This window comes from Cupressus sempervirens, chromosome 9 (assembly GCF_028749045.1).
Source record: "Cupressus sempervirens isolate cs-2001-9-10 chromosome 9, ASM2874904v1, whole genome shotgun sequence".
NCBI classification, from domain to species: domain Eukaryota; kingdom Viridiplantae; phylum Streptophyta; class Pinopsida; order Cupressales; family Cupressaceae; genus Cupressus; species Cupressus sempervirens.
Window position 1 is genome coordinate 157,933,511 of NC_143126.1, and position 23,735 is coordinate 157,957,245.

Below are 23,735 nucleotides of genomic sequence, written 5' to 3' on the forward strand. Positions count from 1 at the left end.
AGATGTCTTGTGAGTTTGGCTTTAAAAAACTACACACTTCAATCTTGATAGTAATATCACAATTTTTTGTAAACATGTCTCTCCACTTTTAATAATTTCATCAAAATGTTCCACTCCATCTTATACATTGAACTAAGATGTCTTGAACTTTAATAATTCTTTGTTTCAACTTATTATTAAAGTATCAAAGATTTTCTCGCAAGTTTTTGTGTGACTTCTAGTTGTCGCATTAACTTTTTACACCACTCTCAAAATTAATATAAGTAAAGTTGAAATACAAGGAAAACTTTCCTATATCCACCTTTCATGGTAAATGAGGAAATTGTTTACAAAAGCCCCAAACTCACCTTTTTGGAAGACTATTCAAACCCTGTCTAGCCTTTTGGTGTTACCAGTTGTTCCCCATGGTTGTAAGGTGTGGGCTAGCAACACTTCTATTTCCCAATTGAAGCAAATTGAGGGTATTCAAAAGCGTTTGATCACTAGTAAATTCAAAATCAAGTGCACAGTCCTATATGATATCATGCTAAGAGAAACATGAGTTGCACCTATTAAGGTTATCATTATGGTTCATCTCCTATGTTATCTTAAAAGAATTCAACAAATAAAAAATGGTAGTTGGCCTAAGATAGTCTTTAATGATGTTTTGTGCAAAAGGAAGAAGTTGTGGATGCAAAAAAAATATTAAGTGGTTGAGTAGATGGAACATTCATTCCAAGATAGTCTTTAATGATGTTTTGTGCAAAAGGAAGAAGCTTTGGATGCAAAAAAAATATTAAGTGGTTGAGTAGATGGAACATTCATTCCAACATGCGTCCTACTAATAGCAACGAAATGTTGGAATTTACAAGTGGGAAGATTTGCTTCTGAGAGGGAGGGTGAATCAGAAGTAACTAGCTTTAACCTTTTAAAATCTTGTAGTTGAAATCATGCATCTCATTCATCTAATAAACATGAAAATAAAGACATGCATGAAAATGGATAACATAAGATTTTGGTAATCCAGAAACCCTCCAAAATGAGAAGGTAAAACTGGGGTGGGGATGACACCCACAAAGTATCACTACAGTAATATGTAACTGTTTAAGGTTACAAAGTTTGACCACTTCCAATGGTCTGCCCTGTGAAAGGCCTATCCTATTAAAGACTTTACACCCTGTTAAAAGCAACCTGGTTAAAGGATTTACAAACACTCACTTGGAATGTTACCCTGTTAAAGGATTTACCACCTTGTTGAAAGATTTACAACATGGCCATTAAACCAACCTATCATCATAGGATTTTTATTCCTAATATAATGGCTAGAGAGTATTATTAAGTCTTGACCTAATGACTTGCAATCTTCAATTGTTGATTCCAGATCCTTGTTCTACTCTGTCTGTTCTAATCCTTCCTTGATCTGATATATCTCTCCTCCAAATTATGATGCTCTGTTCTAATCGACTGGATTCTGCAATGTTGATCTTTCCTTCTAAGTCTATAAACACCCCTTTGAACTTCACTATAATTCACCCATACACTTCTCACATTTTTTTACACGAATAATGGGGTTTCATCCTACTTTTAAATACTTCAAAGACTTGGGGTTAGTTATGAATCTACGATCAATATTCATTCCTCTTTTCCCACTCAATTCATTCATTTTTCCTATTGGTTACATGTCTTCTCCATTTTTCTTATTGGCTATATGTTGATTACATAGGGAATGCAAAAGATTCAATCTTATCTTCAAGATCCTTCGAGATTCATCCTAAGTTAGCTCAAAAATAATTTACATCTGAGTTTGTGAAGGCACAAACTCATATGTTGATTCTGTGTTACTTGACACTTACTAGTTGTTGATGCTTGGCACATATAGGAATTATGTCTCACTTGGCTCCTCTAGCAATTATGTTTAGCTCGACATCTATACTTTGCTCGGCACCTATAGTGACTCGGCATCACTTATCACTCGGCACTTGAATCTTGCTCGGCACCTGAAGTTCACTCGGCACCTATTGAATCTCTAGCTCAGTACACACTATAGCTTGGCATCTATATTATACTTAGCATCATCTTTGAGAATTGGTTAATTTTGTTGACACTCAATTGTCAATACCAATCTAAGACCAACAATATCCCCCTTTGACATGAGTGGCAAAAACACTTAGCTAAGCATTATGAATTTGATATCTATGAGTATAATATGTATCTTATTCGACATATGTACAAAACTTCAAAAGCTTGTTCAAAATTTTGTAGATGATTATATACCTCAAAAACTTGTAACTTCCCCTAAGCTGATGCGTCATTTTTGTAACCAAAATTCTGTTTAGGTGAATTTGTCTCATGTTGATGTATCTGATACTCTTTGCCTTGTCTACTCTATGTCTGGTCTGTATCTGCTCTGTTTGTAATCCCACTTTGTATCTGCTCCCCCTTTTACACATCTCCTTGCAGTTTTTGTATCCTTTTGGCATTATTTCCTTATCTCTCCAAGATTCAAAATGTTGTTATTCCCTTTTGGGTATATCTCCCCCATATCTACATAATGTATTATTTCCCCATTCTTATTATCTCCTATCTTTATCTCCCCCAAAATATTATATCTCCCCCTTTTTGACACTTATGTCAAAGGATCCTAAGAATGAATGGAATATTTAGCCAAAAATGTTTTATTTACCTCCATTATCATCTTCAGAGAAGCATCCCAATTATCTAAGACAATTTCCAGTGCTTTGAGCTGGATGGTTGTCTCTATTGCAAGATGCACAAGGCCTTCTAAGGTAGAAAGATTAGGATTTTTCTTTAAAATGGTTTCTTCTTTATGTAATACTTCTAGATGTCAGGTGATAGCAAACTAAATTTGTATCAATTTGGCCTTAACATTAGCCTCTTCTGCTGTTAATATACCTAACTCCTTCTGAGTGTGAAGTGTTGTAGCAAAACGCTTCTCACTTTGAGCTAGATCCTTAGGTAGTTGTGTGCTAGATATCTTAAGGTTTCTCTCCAAGCTCAGTATTCTCTAGCTAGTCTCTTGTGTGAAATATGAAGAGTCACACAATTTGGAGTACAATAAGAATATGTTCCCAAGTACTATTTTAACCTTTTCAATTTTCTTGGCCAGTTCTACTTGTTATAGTACTATCTCACTAGATATCTTATCATTTACCTTCATTTGAAAATTCTTTTCAAACCATTCTAATAATTTATTTTGTACCTGGTCCACTATGTTGGATAGTTGCTCCATGATGGGCTTTGTTTCATCAGGTACTAGCAAGCTCAATGCATCAAGAAATATGTCTTTGATCTCTACTAATGCTTGCTTTTGCCTATACTCATTTCTGAGTATCTCTTGTTTCTTCTTCCTTTCCAGTGCCTCTTGCACTTCATTGATCTGTGCCAAGTTCATTGTTTTGTAGTCATAACTTAGTATGACTATTTCTTCATCAAGTGCAGGGTCTCCATAGTGAAGTACCCTTGCTACCTTGGTGGAGCTTGAGCCTGGTGCTAAAATTTGCAACGGTACTACATCAATGCTCGGCTGCTTGGTAGGAGTCCCTGTAGTAGGCAAATTAACCAATGTTTGTATTACCTCTTGCTCTCTTTTCTTGGGAGTTTTCTCCTCTTTCTTATCTTCTTCTCTTCTACTTTGACCAATTATAATGATTTGAGGAGGTGCACCTTGGCTTTGTGCTATGGGAACCTTTTGTCCTACCTGCTCCTTTGCTGACTCCTCGACAGTTGTTGTTACCATCACTATGGGATCAACCTTAGCAGTTGTGTCTAGTTTTGATTGCTATGTGGTTTGATCACTTGTAGTTGTAGGAGGTTGTGAAGGTGATTCTTATGTGTTCACCTTTTCCTTAGTTATTTCAGCTACAACTTTTTGTAACTCTTCTACACTCACCAAAATAGGATTTGTGCACAACTGTGATTACAATTTTGTTTGGTGAAGGATCTTTCTTAGATCCTCTACAGTTAATGGGTTAATGTTCTAACCTAAGGTGTCAGGAACATTCTTTATAGTTATAGTTTCTACAAATGTAGGTGGAACATGTGGAGGACTGGGTGGTGGTAAATGGGTGTCTTGGACACTCTGTTCTTACTGCTACTCCTCAGTTGTCGCCTCATCACCTTTATGTGTTTTCTCCTCCATAGTTATTGTTTCTTTCTCTTTCTCTCCTTCTTCCTCCTTTTCATTTTCCTCTTCATCATTCCTTCCCTCAAAGGGATCTTCTTGTCATTCTTTGATTGTTTGAAGTCCATATATAACTTTCCACATAAGTGTGGATTTCTTCACAACATCCTCAATTTGATTTTGCAGAATACTAAAGGCTTTGTATTTGGGTGGAAATTTGTCCCCATGTTTCTTGTTAGCCTTGCTTATTTGACCTTTCATAAGGTTTGGCATTACATGAGCCAATGTTGAATCCCTTATTTCCTTTTCCATTTTTAGGCAATAATGCCATTTATTTTCAACTAATGAGCTTAGCTCCTTAGGCATTGAACTATCTAGTTCAAGTGGAGTACTCTTGAAGTTGGCCATCATAGTGTAGATGGATTCTTCAACTATGTTTTTCTCTTCTCTGCTTAGCTTATTAAAATCAATAGTCTTTAATCCAGTTAAATCTACATTATCTCTTATATTATCATAGATATTTTCAAGATCAGATTTGGTGGTGTGACTTACCACTCTGAATTGATCATTGTCAGATTTTTTCCTTTCTTCATCTGACTCTAGGGGTGCAACATACTTTCTTCTTTTCTTTTCTATTGCCCCTCCTTGCTTTGTGGTTTTTTGCTTTTCATGTTCCTTAGCCACCTTAGTTGTAGCCCTTGTATTTGCCCTTGTAGTTGGTTTGGTTGGACTCGACTTTGTTGTTGTTTTATTCTTTCCTTTGAGTTGTATAGTAGGTTGTTTCTATGCCTTTCTCTTCTTGGGCTCAACCTTGGGTGCTTCCTACTCAACACCTTCTTCTTCTTCTGCATCCTCACCCATGTCTTCGATTAATGCAGGTGGCCCTTGTTCTTGTTCTTCTTCATCATCTTCTACTTCTTCACCTTCTTCTTCTTCAGCAGTCCCCTCACCAAATTTAGCCTTTCACTTCTTTACAAGTTTGTCCTTTTTCTTCAATGTAGAAGTTATCTTTAGTTCCATGTCCACCTTTGATCTTACTGCATCAAATGTCCTAAAATGTGGTACATTTTTGTCCACTTCTTCTGCTAATAGTGCAATTGTAGCTACAGATGCCTCATCTATATTTATTTCATATCCAAGAGGTCTTAACCATTTAACTCTTGGTGTAGCAGCTTGAATATAAGTATAATCAATATCTACAAGAAAGCATACATCATTTACATGTTGCTCAACAAATGAAACTAGTATCCTCGGCCTTTGTTTCATGGTCTTCTTGAAATCTTCAAAATAACTAGTCATAAGAATTTCAAAATTTGCTCCCATTTGTTTCTATATATTCATTAACTTGAGCTACTATAGACCTGCTTGCTTTCTAGACAACTTTACCAAAAGATGGAAATTCATTTTGTACATAGAAGAATATGCAAATGAAAATTTCTCCAAAATTACATTGTGCTCCCTTGGTTCTCGTTATTGCTCCTAGATTTTCATTGATTTGTTGCAATTGCAATTCTACAAGATCATAAATATGATCCTTCTTCACTAATTTGTAACCAACATCCACTGTAATGCATGTTATGTTGTTAAGTCTACTGGATTGATAAAATTTATGTGAAATTATGCTAACACCAAATTCAACAAGAGGATCTTGGATAGTATCTATTGTCATTCCTCTCTTGTTCCATTTAGCACCTGTGTTCTTTTCAATTGCTTCCTTAGAGTCACTTCTAAGGGTCTTTGGTCGATCTAGGGTTGGGTACCCTATTACTCTATGCACAATCTTTTTTGTTATTTTTACTGGACCATCCTCCAACCATAAACTTCCATCATGAATTCTGCTAAGCACTATCTTGATCCATTCAATTTTGAAAACAGTGGGGAATTCTAGGGCACGCGTCAAACCCTTCTTCTCAACAATTTGGTACTCTTTTTTTCAAAACTCCATTTTCACACAATCTCTCATAGGGTTCCCTCATCTCCATATCTTCTATGGATCCAATTTTGCAGTTGTAACATCTCCTAACATCTTGGACCATAACTACCTTAGGTGGAATAACATATAGGGCTCCGGCTCGATCATTTTTGTATGCTACTTCTGGGATTGGCCAGAAATTTGGTTGTTTCACTTCATTTGATACTAGTTGAACCTCAAACGGCTCTTTCTCTTATGGTTTCCTAGAATAGGAGGCCATTTGTGCTAACTAGGTTTTCAAACACGATGAAATATTAAAACTGCATAGCTCGGCACTAGTGTAAATACCTTGAATCAATGAAAATTAAGCTGAATTACTGTTGAAATCTGCTTAAACATTGGATTCTCTATTTTGAAATCATTCTGCACTCTTCTTCATCTTTGCTCTTTGTTCGTGATGAGGAAAAATGATTCAAAATGCAATCATATACCCTATTTTCATAGCATTTAATGCTTAATGCATTTACAACTGTCCATTCAACTTCTTAAGCATTTCTGCATTACTCAGTTTCCATTGTATTTCCACCACTCAACATCCACTGAAATATCCCTCACTCTACTTCATCTGAAATTTCTCTTTGCTCGACTTCTACTACCAACTCGACTACAACTAATCATTTGGCTTCTATTGATTTTGGCAATCAACTTGGCATGCACCGGATTTTACTCGACATCTAAAGGCAACTTTTCTAACTCGGCAACACTGGTGAAATCTTGAAGTTTTGACTTTGCATCTCTATTCATGCTGACCTTTCCTTTTTAGTACTTGCTTATTTAGGAACTGATGTATGATAAAGCTTTGTATATCAGTTCCATATGCCTTCTTGTGCTTAGTTTGATGAAGTGTGATCACTTGACCTTTTAGGTGAAGTGATCCCTTCATTTGATGTGTTGCTCCCATATTTCTTCTTCCATGTCTTATTCATTTCTCCTCTGATGTGTTCAACATCCACCTTCTCTTTTCCTTTGTTGATCTCTGAGTTGGGTGCCTTTAATCTTGTTCAGCAATTCCTGCTGATATGTCCAATCTTTAAACAACTGAAGCATGTGGTTTGACTTAACCATCTATTGTGGTTTCCACTGAAATGTGTTCTTATGCAATTTTCAGGGATGTGTCCATATTCTTGACAGTAATGGTAGCTATACCTGTTGTTATAGTCCCAATTGTAGTGATGTCCATGATTATTTCCTCTTGTTGGCTGATTAGGTGTCCACATAGGCTTTGATCTGCGCTTAAAAGCTCAATGACCATACTTCTTGCAATTGTAGTAGTGACGCTCAAATCTTGGTGTTCTGATAGTCCTATTCCTGCAATCATGTGCTTGATGTCCTTTCTTTTTGCACTTATGACAGTGATCCACATTCTTAGTTTTGTCATGATGATGGGCATTCTCAAGTAGGTTTAGTGTTCTTACCTTTGTTACTCCTTTCTTCTGTAGTCTTGGATGACTCTCCTTTTTCAGTGTTGGTGTATCCTAGTCCTAAAGTATCATTGCTAGATCTTGGTGATTTCAGTAGTTATTCAAAGTACTTGATAGCCTCATTGGGTTTGTTGAAGCTCTCTGCAATCTCCTTCTCTCTTTTCAGGTCATTTTGTAGTTGTTCATTTTGCATCTTCAGTGTAGAGATATCAATATCTTTGACATTCAGTTCATGATGTGCATTCATCATCTGACTTAGGGTGTCTAGCTGCATGTTTGAAATTCTTGCAAGCTCAATTGATTTTTCTTCCAGTCTGTTAGCAAGATTTCTCTTGTTATCCTCTAGCATAACCTTATCTTCAATGGCTCTTTTCTTCTATTCAGTCACTTCACAAAGCATCATGGCTTGTGATTCTTGTTCAAGTTTGAGTGTTCTGATCTCTTCTGCTTGAGCTCTATTCTTCTCCATTAGATCTGTAATTGTTGCATCAAACTCTTTGGAATCTCCATTTGCAAACAATTTTGTGGTGCCAATCTCCTTGTATTGTGTATCATTCTTAGTTATGACAATCTCTCTTCTTCTCTTTAAGGATTTTCACAATTCTTCTCTAGCTTCTTCTAAAGTGTGTAGAGCAAGTTGTACATCAATCACTTGATTTTCTATGATCTTCCCAAGTTTGTAGACTTCCATTTCCAGATATTTTCTCCAAGCTGTAAAGCTCTTCCTTGTGAGAACTTAGCTCTGATACCAATTGTTGGAATTTACAAGTGAGAAGATTTTCTTCTGAGAGGTGGTGGGTGTGAATTAGAAGTAAATAACTTTAACCTTTTAAAATCTTTTAGTTAAAATCATGCATCCAATTCATCTAATAAACATGAAAGTAAAGACATGCATGAAAATGGATAACACAACATTTTGGTAACCTAGAAACCCTCCAAAATGAGAAGGTAAAACTAGGGTGGGGATGACACCCACAAAGTATCACTACAACAATATGTAATTGTTTAAAGTTACAAAGCTTGACCACTTCCAATTGTCTACCCTATGAAAGGCCTGTCCTATTAAAGACTTTACACCCTGTTAAAAGTGACCTGGTTAAAGGATTTACAAATACTCACTTGGAATGTTACCCTGTTAAAGGATTTAGCACCTTGTTGAAAGGCTTACAACATGGCTATTAAACTAACCTATCATCATAGGATTTTCATTCCTAATACAATGGCTAGAGAGTATTAGAAAGTCTTGGCCTGATGACTTGCAATCTTCAATTGTTGATTCCAGATCCTTGTTCCTGCTCTGTCTATTCTGATCCTTCCTTGATCTAATATGTCTCTCCTCAAAATTTTGATGCTCTGTACTAATCAACTAGATTCTAAAATGTTGCTCTTTCCTTCTAAGTCTTTAAACACCCCTCAAAACTTCGCTATAATTCACCTGTACAATTCTCACATTTTTTTACACGAATAATGGGGTTTCATCCTCCTTTTAAAGGCTTTGAAGACTTTGGGTTAGGTATGAATCTATGATCAATATTCATTCTTTTTTTCCCGCTCCATTCATTCATTTTTCCTATTGGTTGCATGCCTTCTCCATTTTTCTTATTAGTTGCATGTTGGTTACATAAGGAATGCAAAAGATTTGATCTTATATTCAAGATCCTTCGAGATTCATCCTGAGTTGGCTCAAAAATCATTTACATCTGAGTTTATGAAGGCACAAACTTGTTAGTGTAGTTTTTTTTATTTCCTAGTGGGTTATTTATTTTTCCCTATATTGCTAGTTTTTTCCTACACTTTTAATAATCTTGCTTAGGTTAATAAAGCATGTCTTATTTAGAAAGTGGTTGTGAGGTGTCACCTTCTTACATATGAGCATCCATTATCTATCTTAGGAAGATACTTTGCTATCTTTAGTCCGATAGATGGTTGCTCCTCATTGGTTAGTGTTGCCACCTCCTCCCTCTTCCTAGTCTATATAAGCATGCTACCTAGCTTGTATTTGGGATCGATTTCTTTTGCATCCTCTTAATGTTATTTTGCTTCCTATATTTGCAATACTCTCTTGGAGACTAACTCTATGTTGCTATTTTGATTTTATATCATTTGCATTCATAGTTTAGATATCTATTTTTTGCACTAGTTTTCTAGGTTATCAATCTTTTCAGATTCTAACATGGTATCAGAGCTTTTCTATGTGCAAGAGCAGATTTTAGTTTCCTTATTTGAGAGATTTGAGGGGGGGCTACTAAATTTTATTGTAGTTTTTTGAAAAACAAAGTATGCTCTTCTCTTGCATCTTTGGATGATCTTGAGAATCAAACAAGTTTTGACATAAATGTTTTTTCTCAGGGGTTCCAATATCAAATCTAACAACCAATGTGCATATTTGGAGTTTTCAATCAGTATTACAGGTTTCAGCATGCCATTAATGGACTTAGGAAGCTAATCCAGCATTTGCATGTCATATTTTGGTTGCTGGGGTCGTTTCTTGATTTTTGGAGCCATTTTTTACTGTTAAAGGTGTCTGATTTACACTACAACAACATCTTCTATACATCAGCAAAAAAATCGCTTTCTGCATTTTGTTCGCAGCACCAAAAAACTATCTGGTTATCTTTTAGTTTTTGCATGCAAGCTCTATATTTTGCAGAATCGAGCACAAAAAGCTACAGCCATACCCCTCTCCATTAGCAATCACAGATTTGAACGGAGTTTTCAAATGTCTCATTCTTGCTCATACGGATTTCAATTTTGATGATTCTTGTTACGACCTTGGCTATTTTTTTTGTGCTCTATCCACTAGTGGAGTTGTTTTTTTATTTTCATGCATGAATTCTTCAGAAATTGCAGATTCTCAACCATGACTGTGCACAGTTCTTAGTTTAGAAACTTCAGAGGATCATAACTTTCTCATACGACCTCGTATCAGGGCAATTCTTTTTTTGAAAGTGCATGATTTTTTGAGTAGATCACAGTGGTGCTATTTGTTTCCTTGATTATTGTGCCCAAGTTTAACTTTCAACATATGCTCTTCATGAGGGTTTGTAATGAATTGAAATCAACACCACTAAGTATTTCTTTCTAGTGGTAGTTATAAATGCACTAAAATAAAGTGCCAAATCATATTTCTTTGGGGGGGTTCTTTGATTGAGTAAAAAGGGGGGGGCATTGTCGTGGCTAAGTTCTCTTTTTTTGGCATTTCTTCTATGCATTTCTTCATCATGGATTAAACAAATATGCCCATCCTAACTCCATACAATTACTTTGAGTGGAAATCACGCATGACAATTCACTTAAGGAAAGTTGGATTAAATAGGATAACTATGGGACATGAAACTAAACCTGCAAAAGATGAGGACAAGCCTAAGTGTTTTAACAAATGTGATGAGGCATATGGAACATTGTGTTTGTCTGTTTCTCCTAATTTGCTATTTCACATTGAATCTTTGAATACACCAAATGAAATATGGTTAAAGCTAGAAACACTATTCGGTACACAAGATTCAGTGAGGGGTCATATGTTGGAAAATGAACTAATTAGTTTAAGTCCAGGCAATTTCAACACAATCTAGGATTTCTTCACTAAATTGAAGTCACTAAGGTTGCAGTTAAAACAATGTGGAATTGAAAAGAAAGATGAACAACTAATTCTTAGTATTCTCTCTAAGCTAAGTTTAGAATATTTTGTGTTTGTCTCTACCTTCTATGCTACTAAGGGTGCACTTGGTACTCAATTCACCATGCCATCTTTAGATGATTTTGCTGTTAATCTCACTCGAGAACAGGACAAGCTAATCTAGATGGGCACTCTTAAGTCCTCTAAGTCACATGCCTTGGCTACCTACCAAGGCACAAAAGAACAAAAAGGACAAAGTAGTAACAACAATAGTAAGGACAAGAAACAAAATAATAGCAAGGAGAAGAAGGATCAGATATTAGTTGCTTCAAAAGCAACTATTGATACACCATCTTCCAAGGGTGATAAGCCTAAGAAAGAAAAGGTCAAATGTGCCTATTGTACAAGACCTGGTCATGATGAATATAAATGTTTGAAGAAACAAATTGATCACTTGACATACATTCTTGAGAAGAATAATATCAGTGTTTATGAGTCTATCAAACAAAGTTCAAATGAAGGGTCTAACAAGGCAAAAGAAAACAACAAGGGGAAAGGAAAGGGCAAGGCCCTTGTTGTAGTTACAACCTCACCATCCACTTGGGTTCTTGATTCAGGTGCTTTGTACCACATGGCTTCATCTAAGGAAGAACTTGCATCCTTGGAGCCATGTATTATGCCTCCTATTTTGATGGGTGATGACACTCCTATTGAGTTGTGTGGGAGAGTGTCTATTGATGTGGGGGATGTCACATTTAATGATGTTATTTGTGTACCCTCATTGTCAACTAATCTCCTATTGGTATACCAAATCACTCACACAAGTTCAAGAAAATGGGTTGACTTCACTCCTGATTTAGTGGAGATACGTGAGTTGCACAATGATTCTACAGTTGCAATTGGGAGAGCAGATCATCAGTCACGACTCTATTTGTTTTCTCACTTTGTTCCTGATCCTTCTTCAACTGTTTTGTTCACTCGCTCTAATGATGTGAGTAAATTATGGCATGAGCAGTTTGGCCATCTTAACTTCCACTACTTGCATCAGCTTAACCAACAAAGCATGGTCATAGGGTTGCCTTCTACTTTGACATTGGAGTCACTTAGAATACATGATAGATCTTCTGATGAGTTAGATTCACCTTAGCAGTCTTTTCCCCCCACTTCCAATGTAGAGAGTGATTCAGAGGACTCACCTCCTTCCTCTCCTAGTAATCATTCACAGGTTGATGATTCTCCTACAGATTCTCCATCTTCTAGTCCACTTTGGGCTAGATAGACCTTGCAGTCTATAGGTGATTGGGTTAGGGATCCATCAGACACCAGGCAGACTCATTCGCAATTCCAAGATGCTACACATATCTTTATTGCTACTGCCTCAGATCCATTGTATTTTCATGAGGCTTCTAGTATTCTTGAGTGGGATACAACTATGCAGGAAGAGTATAGTTCCTTAAAGAGGAACCACACCTGGGATTTTGTCCTTCTTCCTAAGGGAAGAAAACTTGTTCGATGTAAGTGGATATATCAGACAAAATTTGCAAGCTTTGTTGGGGGTGCGGGATGCTTCATCTTTTAGGGGGGCCTCTTCCTCTCACTTGAAGTCCTGATTTTTTTTGGGGAGTCTCTTTTCTCTTTCTTTTGGGGGAATTTTATGTACATGAGTACCTCATCAGGCCTAACTTGTTGGGACCCATTTCTACATCCACCTAAGGTTTGCTTATGGGGGGGGGGGTGTGTGTTAGTGTAGTTTTTTAATTTCCTAGTGGGTTATTTATTTTTCCCTATATTGCTAGTTTTTTCCTACACTTTTAATAATCTTGCTTAGGTTAATAAAGCATGTCTTATTTAGAAAGTGGTTGTGAGGTGTCACCTTCCTACATATGAGCATCCATTATCTATCTTAGGAAGATACTTTGCTATCTTTAATCTTATAGATGGTTGCTCCTCATTGGTCGGTGTTGCCACCTCCTCCCTCTTCCTAGTCTATATAAGCATGCTACCTAGGTTGTATTTGGGATCAATTTATTTTGCATCCTCTTAATGTTATTTTGCTTCCAGTATTTGCAATACTCTCTTGGAGACTAACTCTATGTTGCTATTTTGATTTTATATCATTTGCATTCATAGTTTAGATATCTATTCTTTGCACTAGTTTTCTGGGTTATCAATATTTTTATATTCTAACAAAACTCATATGTTGATTCTGTATTACTCGACACTTACTAGTTGTTGATGCTCGACACATATAGGAATTATGTCTCACTTGGCTCCTATGGTAATTTTGTTTAGCTTGGCATCTATACTTTGTTCAACACCTATAGTGACTCGACATCACTTATCACTCGACACTTGAAGCTTGCTCGGTACCTGAAGTTCACTCGGCACCTGAAGAATCTCTGGCTCGACACACACTATAGCTCAACATCTATATTATACTCGGCATCATCTTTGAGAATTGATTAAGTGTGTTGACGCACAATTGTCAAAACCAATATGAGACCAACACGAAATTAAGGCCTTTATTTTGGATAAAATTTATAAGAGGAATTGGGGTGAAAGGATAGGTAGAAAGAAAACATATTATATCATCAAGTTTAATCCCATGAGTGGAAAACTTGAAAAACCTTACATTGGGGCCAATATTTCTTGGAAATCCAAACTTCTTATTATTCAATTGAGGACTAATTGCGTCAGCTCCTAATTGAGACTAGACATTGGAAAGAGGCCTATGATGAACCGATATGTACCTCTTGCAATTCTAGAAATGTGCGAATTGAACATCATTTTGTTGTTTAATGTGCTACTTTTAAGGACAACAGGGTCAAATTCATAGATTTCTTCAGTGCTTATTTTTGGCATAACTTATTTAGTACAAAGAGCATTGAAAATATTAGAGCCCTCATCATCAATTTATATAGAAAAAAGAATTGATGTTTAAAAGTGAGTGGCTAAACTTATAAAAATTCTTTGTGTGAAAATAAAGAACATGCATGGTATTTGGCTATGTTTTATTATGGAGGGATTCTCAATCTATCCTAATGTTTTTTCACTCTATCTTAAGATTAGACCTACTCTTGTCGAAGCACCATATGATGAAAATTGACCCATTCCAATCCACAAAAGCCTTGGTTTCCTACACCAAGATACCTTTGATTGTTAGGACCTACTCCAAGCCAAGGAGATATGATCTAAGGATCCTAGAGTCTAAACCCTAGTTTACATCTGTGATGCCATAACAATCATTATAGCATTCACTCTTCAAAGTGTATCTTTTTTTTTCCCTTCTTCTCTTTAAACATCAATAGAAAATATGAATGACAATAGTGAATGTAGAAGCGAATGGGGGAGACAAGGCAAAATCATCCTTTATTTCCTCTTTCGTGGATAAAGTAGTGGTGAGTTGTTCAAGTTGCACAGTTAGTAGAACTAATAGATTTAGGCTTTCATTTTGGATAAAATTTATAAGAGGAATTGGGGTGGAAGGATAGGTAGAAAGAAAAAATATTATATCAGCAAGTTTAATCCCACGAGTGGAAAACTTGAAAAACCTTATATTGGGGCCAATATTGCTTGGAAATCTAAACTTCTTATTCTTCAATTGAGGACTAATTTGCACCAACTCCTAATTGAGACCAGACATTGGAAAGAGGCTTATGATGAGCCGATCTGTACCTTTAGCAATTCTAGAAATGTGGAAATTGAACATCATTTTGTTGTTGAATGTGCCACTTTTAGGGACAATGGGGTCAAATTCATAGATTTATTTAGTGCTTATTTTTGACATCACCTATTCAGCACAAAGAGCATTGAAAATATTAGAGCCCTCATCATCAATTTATATAGAAAAAGAATTAATGTCTAAAGGTGAGTGGCTAAACTTATAAAATTTTCTTTATGTGAAAATAAAGAACATGCATGGTATTTGGCTATGTTTTATTATGAAAGGATTCTCAATCTTTCCTAATGTTTTTTTGCTCTATCTTAAGACTAGACCTACTCTTGTTGAAGCACCATATGATGAAAATTGACCCATTCCAATCCATGAAAGTCTCGATCCCTACACCAAGATACCTTCGATTGTTAGAACCTACTCCACGCCAAGGAGATATCATTCGAGTATCCCAAACCCTAGTTTACATTTGTGTTGCCATAACAATCATTATAGCATTCACTCTTCAAAGCATATATATTTTTTGCCCTTCTTCTCTTTAAACATCAGTAGCAGAGATGAATGACAATGATGAATGTAGAAGCGAATTAGGGACACAAGGCAAAATCATCCTCTATTTTCTCTTTCACGGATAAAGTAGTGGTGAGTTGTTCAAGTTGCACACTTAGTAGAACTAATAGATTTATTCATGTTAACATTCTTCCTCATCTTATAGATATATTGGTGATTTCTTAGGCACTAGGAGACGTAATTGTAGACCTTACAAATCTTTACAATTAGACGGTTAGGGTTAGCGGGGGTCTTTGTCAAGTACTTTATTTAGAGCAACTGACTCAATAATATTTTATTTATCTCTATTATATTAAAATGGAAGTCTTCATGGATAGCAACTCTCAGACTTAATCGGTGGAGTATTGTAATTATAATTTTTCTAAGAAAGCTTTAATTGGAAGAAGGGTAAATTGAATGCTTGTTGAGAAATCTTACGTTTTAGTTTGGTTACAAAAACCCTACCAAGTTTAGGGTTTAAAACAAAATTATTAGGTTTATCCATTATCATTGCTATTCAAGTGTAAACACTAAGTCAATATTGTCAATAAGGTGGCTCACATAAGATATGAGACACATATATTGAATTTGTGTATAGGCTAAATAAGTGCATCAAGATTGATATCTCTATATGACTATTAGATACATACTAAGTTGTTGATTCAGATGCGGATGCAAGAATCTATTGTGTCGATGCACAAATTTTTGGGGTTTTTTGGATGCATTTATATGTATTTATATATGCACATGCACAAAGAAATGCAAGAAATGTATAAAATTAAATCATTTAATAGTATGATACTTTATTATTGATCAAATGCCAATTAATAGTTCTCAAATATTCAAAGTGAAATAAGTAACAAGCCATCTTATATACGTCTATGTTCATGATTTCAATGCAAATTAGAAAATTAATGCAATCACAAAATCAAAATTTAGTTCATGATTCAAAGTTCATCTTTCAAGATTCACTAATCAAAATCATAAGGATTCTCAAAATATTCCCCATCATCTCCAACTGCTACAAGATCAAGGTCATTTGAATTCAAAGTGGTTCCACTTATACTAGATGCACCATGTGTCATGATGTTATCATCATCATCAACAACAACATCTATGATTGTAGTAAGATATTCAATTGTTGCATCCAAGATGGCAACACTCATGATGTACATCCCAAATCTTTTCTACCCCTACCTAGTAGTGATCCTCCTTACGTGACAAAAGACTCAAGTTGATACGAATGTAAACCAAGTCTATTTTGAGCCCTACTTGTTAGGCTTCACCGAGTGGATAAAGGAGTATGTACTCCAATTTTGTTCAATAGCAAAAGAACTTACAATTTTGGACAATGTTCACATAAGTATACATAAAATGAAAAGAAAATTAAAGAATGTTAACCACTAAATTGTAGAATACAAGTAGTAAAAAAAAAACCTAAAAAAGTTATTTGTGAGGGGACCTTAATTATAAGAGGTTCTGTAAACTTAAATGATTGACCATATGATACAGGAGTATCCTCGGCTTGCTTGCAATCTTGCGTAATTGGAGGGATTTTGTCTTGGAGTTATGGACTCAAACAAAGAAGGAAGTATAACTCATTAATTAAAGGGAGCTCGATAGATACTAGGAGATCAATATAATTTGTGGTGCTCGACATTCACTAGGAGCTTGGTGTACATTGGGAGATTGGCATACATTGGGAGTTCGACATTTCACTAGGAGCTCGATGTACTCTGTAGTGCTCAACATGCACTGGGAACTCAACAATGCTTAAGAATTTATTGATGCTCGGTTTGGTCTTGGTATCTTTTGGTGTCAATTTGTTTGTGAGTCAGCTTTGGGTACTTAATTTGTGTTGTAGCCAACTTGTGGTTCAACATATATATTTAATGTAAGGGATTTAATTTAATTTGTAATGAACTGTGCTCACATGTGGCTTAGTTGGGTATAAGTAGGGGATTTTGTGGAGTCTTTAGGCATGATCATCCAGCTTGGAGAAGAGGTTGAAGGGTATATGTGAACTTTGAAGAGTTAGTAGCTATGGCTTGAGAACTAGAAGATTGCTTGGTGGACCTAAGGGAACAAGTATGGATTCTTCTTGGTGTTCTTATCCAGTTGTGGATCTGGACTAGTTTGGATTGGGTTTGTAAGTTGGATCTTGTTGGATCTTGCACAATTATTATTGTAATTGCTTTTGTATTTGGCCCTGACTCAAAAGGCCTTACAACCAGGCATATTGCATGTAATCATTTATTTTATGAATAAAGAGTTGTGATTTGGTATTAGATTTTCGCATTAGTGTTGCTTTGTTGTTGTGTTTCTGATGTGTGGTTAATGTTGGGAGTTTGGACATCTCCTTTTGGGATACTCCTACCTTGCACTACATCAGGTGGTACCAAAGTGAAAGTTTTCCTGAGTGCGTGGATAGATTGCCCAAGTTGAGGCAGTTTTGCACCATGATCTTGGGTTGGAGAAGGTTGATCTTGTGGTGCTAATTGATCTTGTGGATTGGTGGATCTATTGCTTTGGGTTTGCAAAAATCTTGGAAGATGCCTCCAAGAAGATTGGACCCTAGGACAATTGATAGTCTCAGTGATGTTTTGGAGGAAAGGATCTTAGAGAAGATTAGAGTAGAATTTAGATCTAAGATTGCATTGATGAAGAGTGACATGAATGTTGAAATTGTGAGTGCCTTAGGTGGTGTACCTAGGCATTTGGGTATGGAAGATGGCTATGAAAAAGTAGATGAAGACTTTGAAGTTACTGGATCTAGTGCTAAGGATAGAAATGATTGTGTGGAGAGACCTATTGGAACTAGGGTTGGTCATTTTGCCAGGCATGGATCTTAATTGAAGTTGAAGCATAAGATGGAGGTTTCTAATTTCTTAGGTATTTTAACTCCTGAAGACCTGATTAATTGTATTGGTGATTTGGAAGACTACTTTGAGCTTGAGGATATTGAGGATCCACTCAGAGTGAGGTTGGCACAAACTAAGCTAAAAGGACATGTTGCTTTTTGGTGGAAATAACTACAGAGAGATAGAGAGGAGGAAGGTGAAATGAAGATCACTCTAGTTAGAGATGGAGGTTAATGGTGACTAAATTGAAGGCTAAGTTCATTCCTGTTGATTATGAACTTGATTTTTAAAAAGGTTGCAAAATCTAAAACAAAAAGATATGTCTATGAAATATTACACTGAGGAATTCTACAAGTTGAGTATTCAATCTAGGCATAGAGAATTGTTAAAGGAAAAGGTAGCTCAATACATTAATGGTTTGAGATTCAATATTCAGGATGAGGTAGGTATTCTAGATATTTCTTCAGTTGAGGATGCTTATCAGTATGCTTTGAAGGCAAAATATAAGTTGAAGTGGAAAAGTCAAGGTAATGTTAGAGGAATGGAGAAGCGGGATAACTCAAAAAAGGCTAAACTAAGTGTAGAAGGTGAACCAAAACCTGTTGACCAAAAGAGAAGGACAGGTGGAGGTCGGTTTAGTGGTAATTGTTTCATATGTGTTGAAGAAGGACATAGATATTTTGAATGTCCTCATGTGAGAAAAGTTGTTGTTGTGAATTAGGTTGTAGTCCTAAGCAAGGAGAGAGTTTACTAACTCAGAAAGTATTGTTTGGTAAGAGGACACTAGATTATTGTTAAAGGACTAGTTTGTTCAAGACTCGTTGTAAGTCTGGTGCTAAATTCTACAATGTGATTGTGGATGGTGTTAGTATTGATAACCTTATTACTAAGGAGATGGTTAAAAAACTTAGTTTGAAGAGAGTGAGACATCCTTATCTATATAGGAGTGGCTAGTTGCAAGGTGAGCATGCTTTGGAAGTGAGGGAGAAATGCCTTGTTGATTTCCATATTGGGTAGTATAAGGATCAAGTGTTGTGTGATATTATGGACATGAACAATTTTCGTGTGTTGCTTGATAGACCTTGACAGTATGATTGTAGGGTTGTGCATGATTGTGCCAAGAGTGTGTTTACAATTGTGAAAGGTGGCAAGAAGTATTCCCTAATTCCTTTGCAGAATGAAGAGGTTTGTAAAATGAACCTGAGTATTGGTAGCTAATTTGAGTTGGCAGATTATAAAAGGGTTAGATTAGCATGGAATGTAGACCTATGGAACATTGAGGATGGATGTGAAGAAGCAGAAGTGAAACAAGGGAAAGAGTGTACAAGTTGAGGACTTGGAGGAATTGTATGTGGAGAACCATTTTAGAATTTATGTGTTGAATCTTGAAAGATATTCTTCCAACTATTGAGAAAATCTTTTCAAACCTTGGTGTCTGATGCAGGAGCATCCTAGGCTTTCTTGATATCCTGCATGATTAGAGGGATTTCGGCTTGGAGTTGTGGACTCCATCAAAGAAGCAAGTGTAACTCGATCATTGAAGGGAGCTCAAAGGATATTGGGAGCTAGGCATAATTTTTGGTGCTCGACATTCACTAAGAGCACAACGTACATTGGGAGCTTGATGTACATTGGGAGCTTGACATTTCACTAGGAGCTCGATGTACTCTGTGGTGCTCGACATGCATTAGGAGCTTGACAATGCTTGGAAATTTAATGATGCATGGTTTCGTCTTGATTCCTGCTGGTGCTGAGTTTTCTGTGAGCCAACTTTGGGTATTTAATTTATGTTGTAGCTAACTTGTGGCTCAACATATATTTAATGTAAGGGATTTAGTTTAATTATATAATGAACTGGGTTGACTTGTGGCTTAGTTGGGTATAAGTAGGGAGTTTTGTGGAATCTTTAGACATGATCATCCAGCATGGAGAAGAGGATGAAGGGTAGATGCAAACTTTAAGAGCTAGTAGCTGCGACTTGAGAATTAGAGGATTTCTTGGACCTAAGGGTACAAGTGTCGATTCTTCTTGGTGTTCTTATCCAGTTGTGGATCTAGACTAGTGTGGATTGGGTTGTAATTTGGATCTTGTTGGATCTTGCAAAACTATTATTGTAATTGATGTTGTGTTTGGCCCTAATTTAGAAGGCCTTACAGCTAGGCATATTGCATGTAATCAGTTATTTTATGAATAAAGAGTTGTGATAAGGTATTTGATTTTTGCATTAGTGTTGCTTTCTTGTTGTGTTTCCATTGTGTGGCTATTTGCTGAGGGTTTGGACATCTCCTTTGGGGATACTCCTACCTTGCACTACATCAACATAGATGTACCATCATGTGATAGCTCCCATGTCATTTTGATCTTTTATTGCAATTGGAGTAAGTTTCTCCTTAGGCAAATAATCCAAATTTTGTCCTAACTCTTTTGTGCAGTTCATGCTAAAAGAGTCTTTGAAAAGTTGTGTAGCACCCATTATCAACTTCTTCATCTACATATGGTATTATTCTATTTGACATATCAAGTATTTCCTCGCCATATTACCTCATAGATAGGGCATATACAAGGAGGTGCAATGGGGTGATCATCTTTTCCCAATGATGATGAATGGTACTTTCCACCTTATTACATTAGGTTTCTAGTCATTCACATGTGTTAATATGGAAAGTTTTACCTTCTCTACCATTGTGTCCATGCCATTATAGACATCTCACAACCAAGGTTTATTGATATTAGCAAAGTAGTTCATAGGCATGATAGGCTCAATGAAATCCAATACAAATTACACATGATCTAACCAACTATCATCCAAGACCAATGCCTTGACCTTTTGGGCCCTCTCTAAATGTGAGGCCTTTTATACACCCCATTGGTTGGAAATAACCATTTGGCTCAATGCACTTTGCACCTTGACAAGTCTCATGACAATAGTATGAGATGCAAATTGGGCCTGAGCAACTAAGAAAGTTAATAACAATATGTCAATAAATATTAAACAAAGTTATATGCAATTTGATAATTTAAAATGACATAAAATTTATTAAAATTAAATAAATGAATTAAATTTAGTAAGTGCAATTTACGTTCAATAACTCCAATTTGGAAAATGATCTAAAAATTGATTGTGACATTTGATGGTTCGCTACAATATTTCCTCTTCTTGGTATATTTGGTTCTCCCAATCTATTTGAGTGACAATCTGTTGCATGCCTAAGTTGAGGGAGTGTACGGTGCATGGTGTCCAAAAAATATGGCCATACTAGCCCTTAACTGAAATACCTGCACCCTTACAATTTTTGGCATTTCTTGTAATCATCTAGGCCTCATTCTTACCTCACCATCTCAATGGCCTTGATGAAAATTTCAGAAATGAACTATGCATCTTACTTCCCCTTCATAATTAGCAACCTTAGAAAACATTGTTCCTTTGGGGACACTGTAATCACATTAATCAATGGTTGATTTTTTTAATCTCTCTATCCATTAGTAATAATAGAAACACTCAAAGTTTTCCAAGATTTTTTAACTGGTTGAAGATATCTCTTTATATGAGTCCTTTCCTTTTGTAATAGGGTGGTACACTTATTTTCATATCTAGGAGTTGCGTAATCAACTGATGCTTTATTGATGGTCGTTGACATCTCCTTCCAATACGATGATCTCACCAAGTTGAAATGAAGACTGTTGGCATAGAGGTAAGGTGCAATGGCTTTTACAAAAGTACTCTCTTGCCTCTAAATGTCATGTCTAGTGGACCTCTTTTGTGGCTAATAATTTCTACTTCTTACTCTTCCTCTTCCGGTACGTGTACTTGCAACAATAGATGCTTTGGAGGACATAACTAGTTCAATACATAGTTACATTTTTTCTTTTTGGATGGAGGTTCAATATGCTCTAAAATAATGTTGTAGGCTACCATGAAAGGCATCACAAAATGATTGAGTACCAAGGTGACAGGCGATCTCATAAAATTAACAAATTTCAAGATTTCATTGTCAAGAGCAAGGGACCCATATTCGGGTAGTAACACCATTAATGGCATGGGTGTGAATGATGAGTGTGAAATATTACGACTTTATGAACTCATTGAAATTATGATTATTGGATCTATCTCTATTCCCCTCAACTTTCTAGGAAGTCATTTTCACTGAGATCTCGATGCACACTGCAACCTCGATCAAATTCTATCTTCATTGATAGAAAAGAGGAGCTAAATTAAGGTGGGGAAGAGTGGCTGAAGATCAATATCTGTTGTTTGCATTGATTACTTTCAAAGATGAAAGAGGAAACCCACTTCCAGACAAGGAGATCATGGATAATGTTAATGGTATTTTGAATGCATCCTTCAAAAGCACAATTTCAGCAATTACTGTGTTGTTTAAATTCTTGTTTTCCAGTCCTCATTGCTATGAAGAAGTTGTTCGAGCTACGTGAAGCTCACAAGCACATGCTCTTTTTCTTTGTTTTATTTTTGGTTGTATATATTTAATCACTTATACCCCAAGAAGTTTATTTATCAGAACAAATGAGGATTGTGTCAAATATAAAAGATGGAGAAGAAGTGAGTTGGAAGGATGTCAAAGATATGAAGTATACATGGCAGGTTGTTTAGGAAACATTGTGCATGAATCAACCAGTGTTTGGAACATTTCGTGAGGCCATTGTTGATATTGATTACAAGGGCTATACAATCCCCAAAGGATGGAAAGTGATTCATATTTCATGATCAAAATCTCAAATGAGTTTTCTTTTTCTTATCAGTTAAATTCAATCCTTGTAAGGTTTTCTTCTTCTTCTTGAATCACAAGAACTGAATCACAAGGATAATAAGTTTTAATGGATGTTTTTGTTTATGAGTAGATTTTATGGATAGTTCAGAGCATGCATATGAAAGAAGAGTATTTTGTCGAGCCAGAGAAATTCATGCCTTCACGATTTCAAGAGGAAGGTATGCATGTGGCTCCATATATGTTCTTACCATTTTCTTCAGGGCAACAAATTTGTCTGGGATGAGAATTTTCAAAGATGGAAATACTATTGTTTGTGCATCATTTTGTTACAGCTTTCAAAGGCTACACCACCATCAAACTAGATGAAAAGATATCAGTAGACCCACTCATTGCTCTCCTTGCTAATGGTTTTCCCATAAAGTTGTTCCCTAGATCCTAAGCTAGTTTGAAACAAACCATGTGAGTGAAGGCTTGTCTAAGAGCTATGATCTAGACTTGGTAATAGAATAATCTAGATATAGTTATAGTATTTAGATGATTGATATTGGATTCTATCCTAGGTATCTATAGTGTGTTGCGAACCTAGATGTTAAATATTTGATTCAGTCCTCCATTAGTTATAACATTTTGCGTGCCAAACGTTTCCTATGTGGGACTAGAGAATCAGATTTTATATTTTATGTGCACCCTAGAAATGCCTCCATATATATAAGGTCATATGGAATTGTATATATATATAATGAAAAATAATTTTTTAGACATGTTTCTATGGATATTATCTTATTTTAAATATATG

General features: G+C 35.9%; 1 pseudogene; it reads left to right on the forward strand.

The window, feature by feature from the left end:
• Window positions 1–22,249: 22,249 nt before the first annotated feature.
• LOC149537996 (11,12-secotaxane synthase pseudogene) lies at window positions 22,250–23,378 on the forward strand (annotated as a pseudogene).
• Window positions 23,379–23,735: the final 357 nt, after the last annotated feature.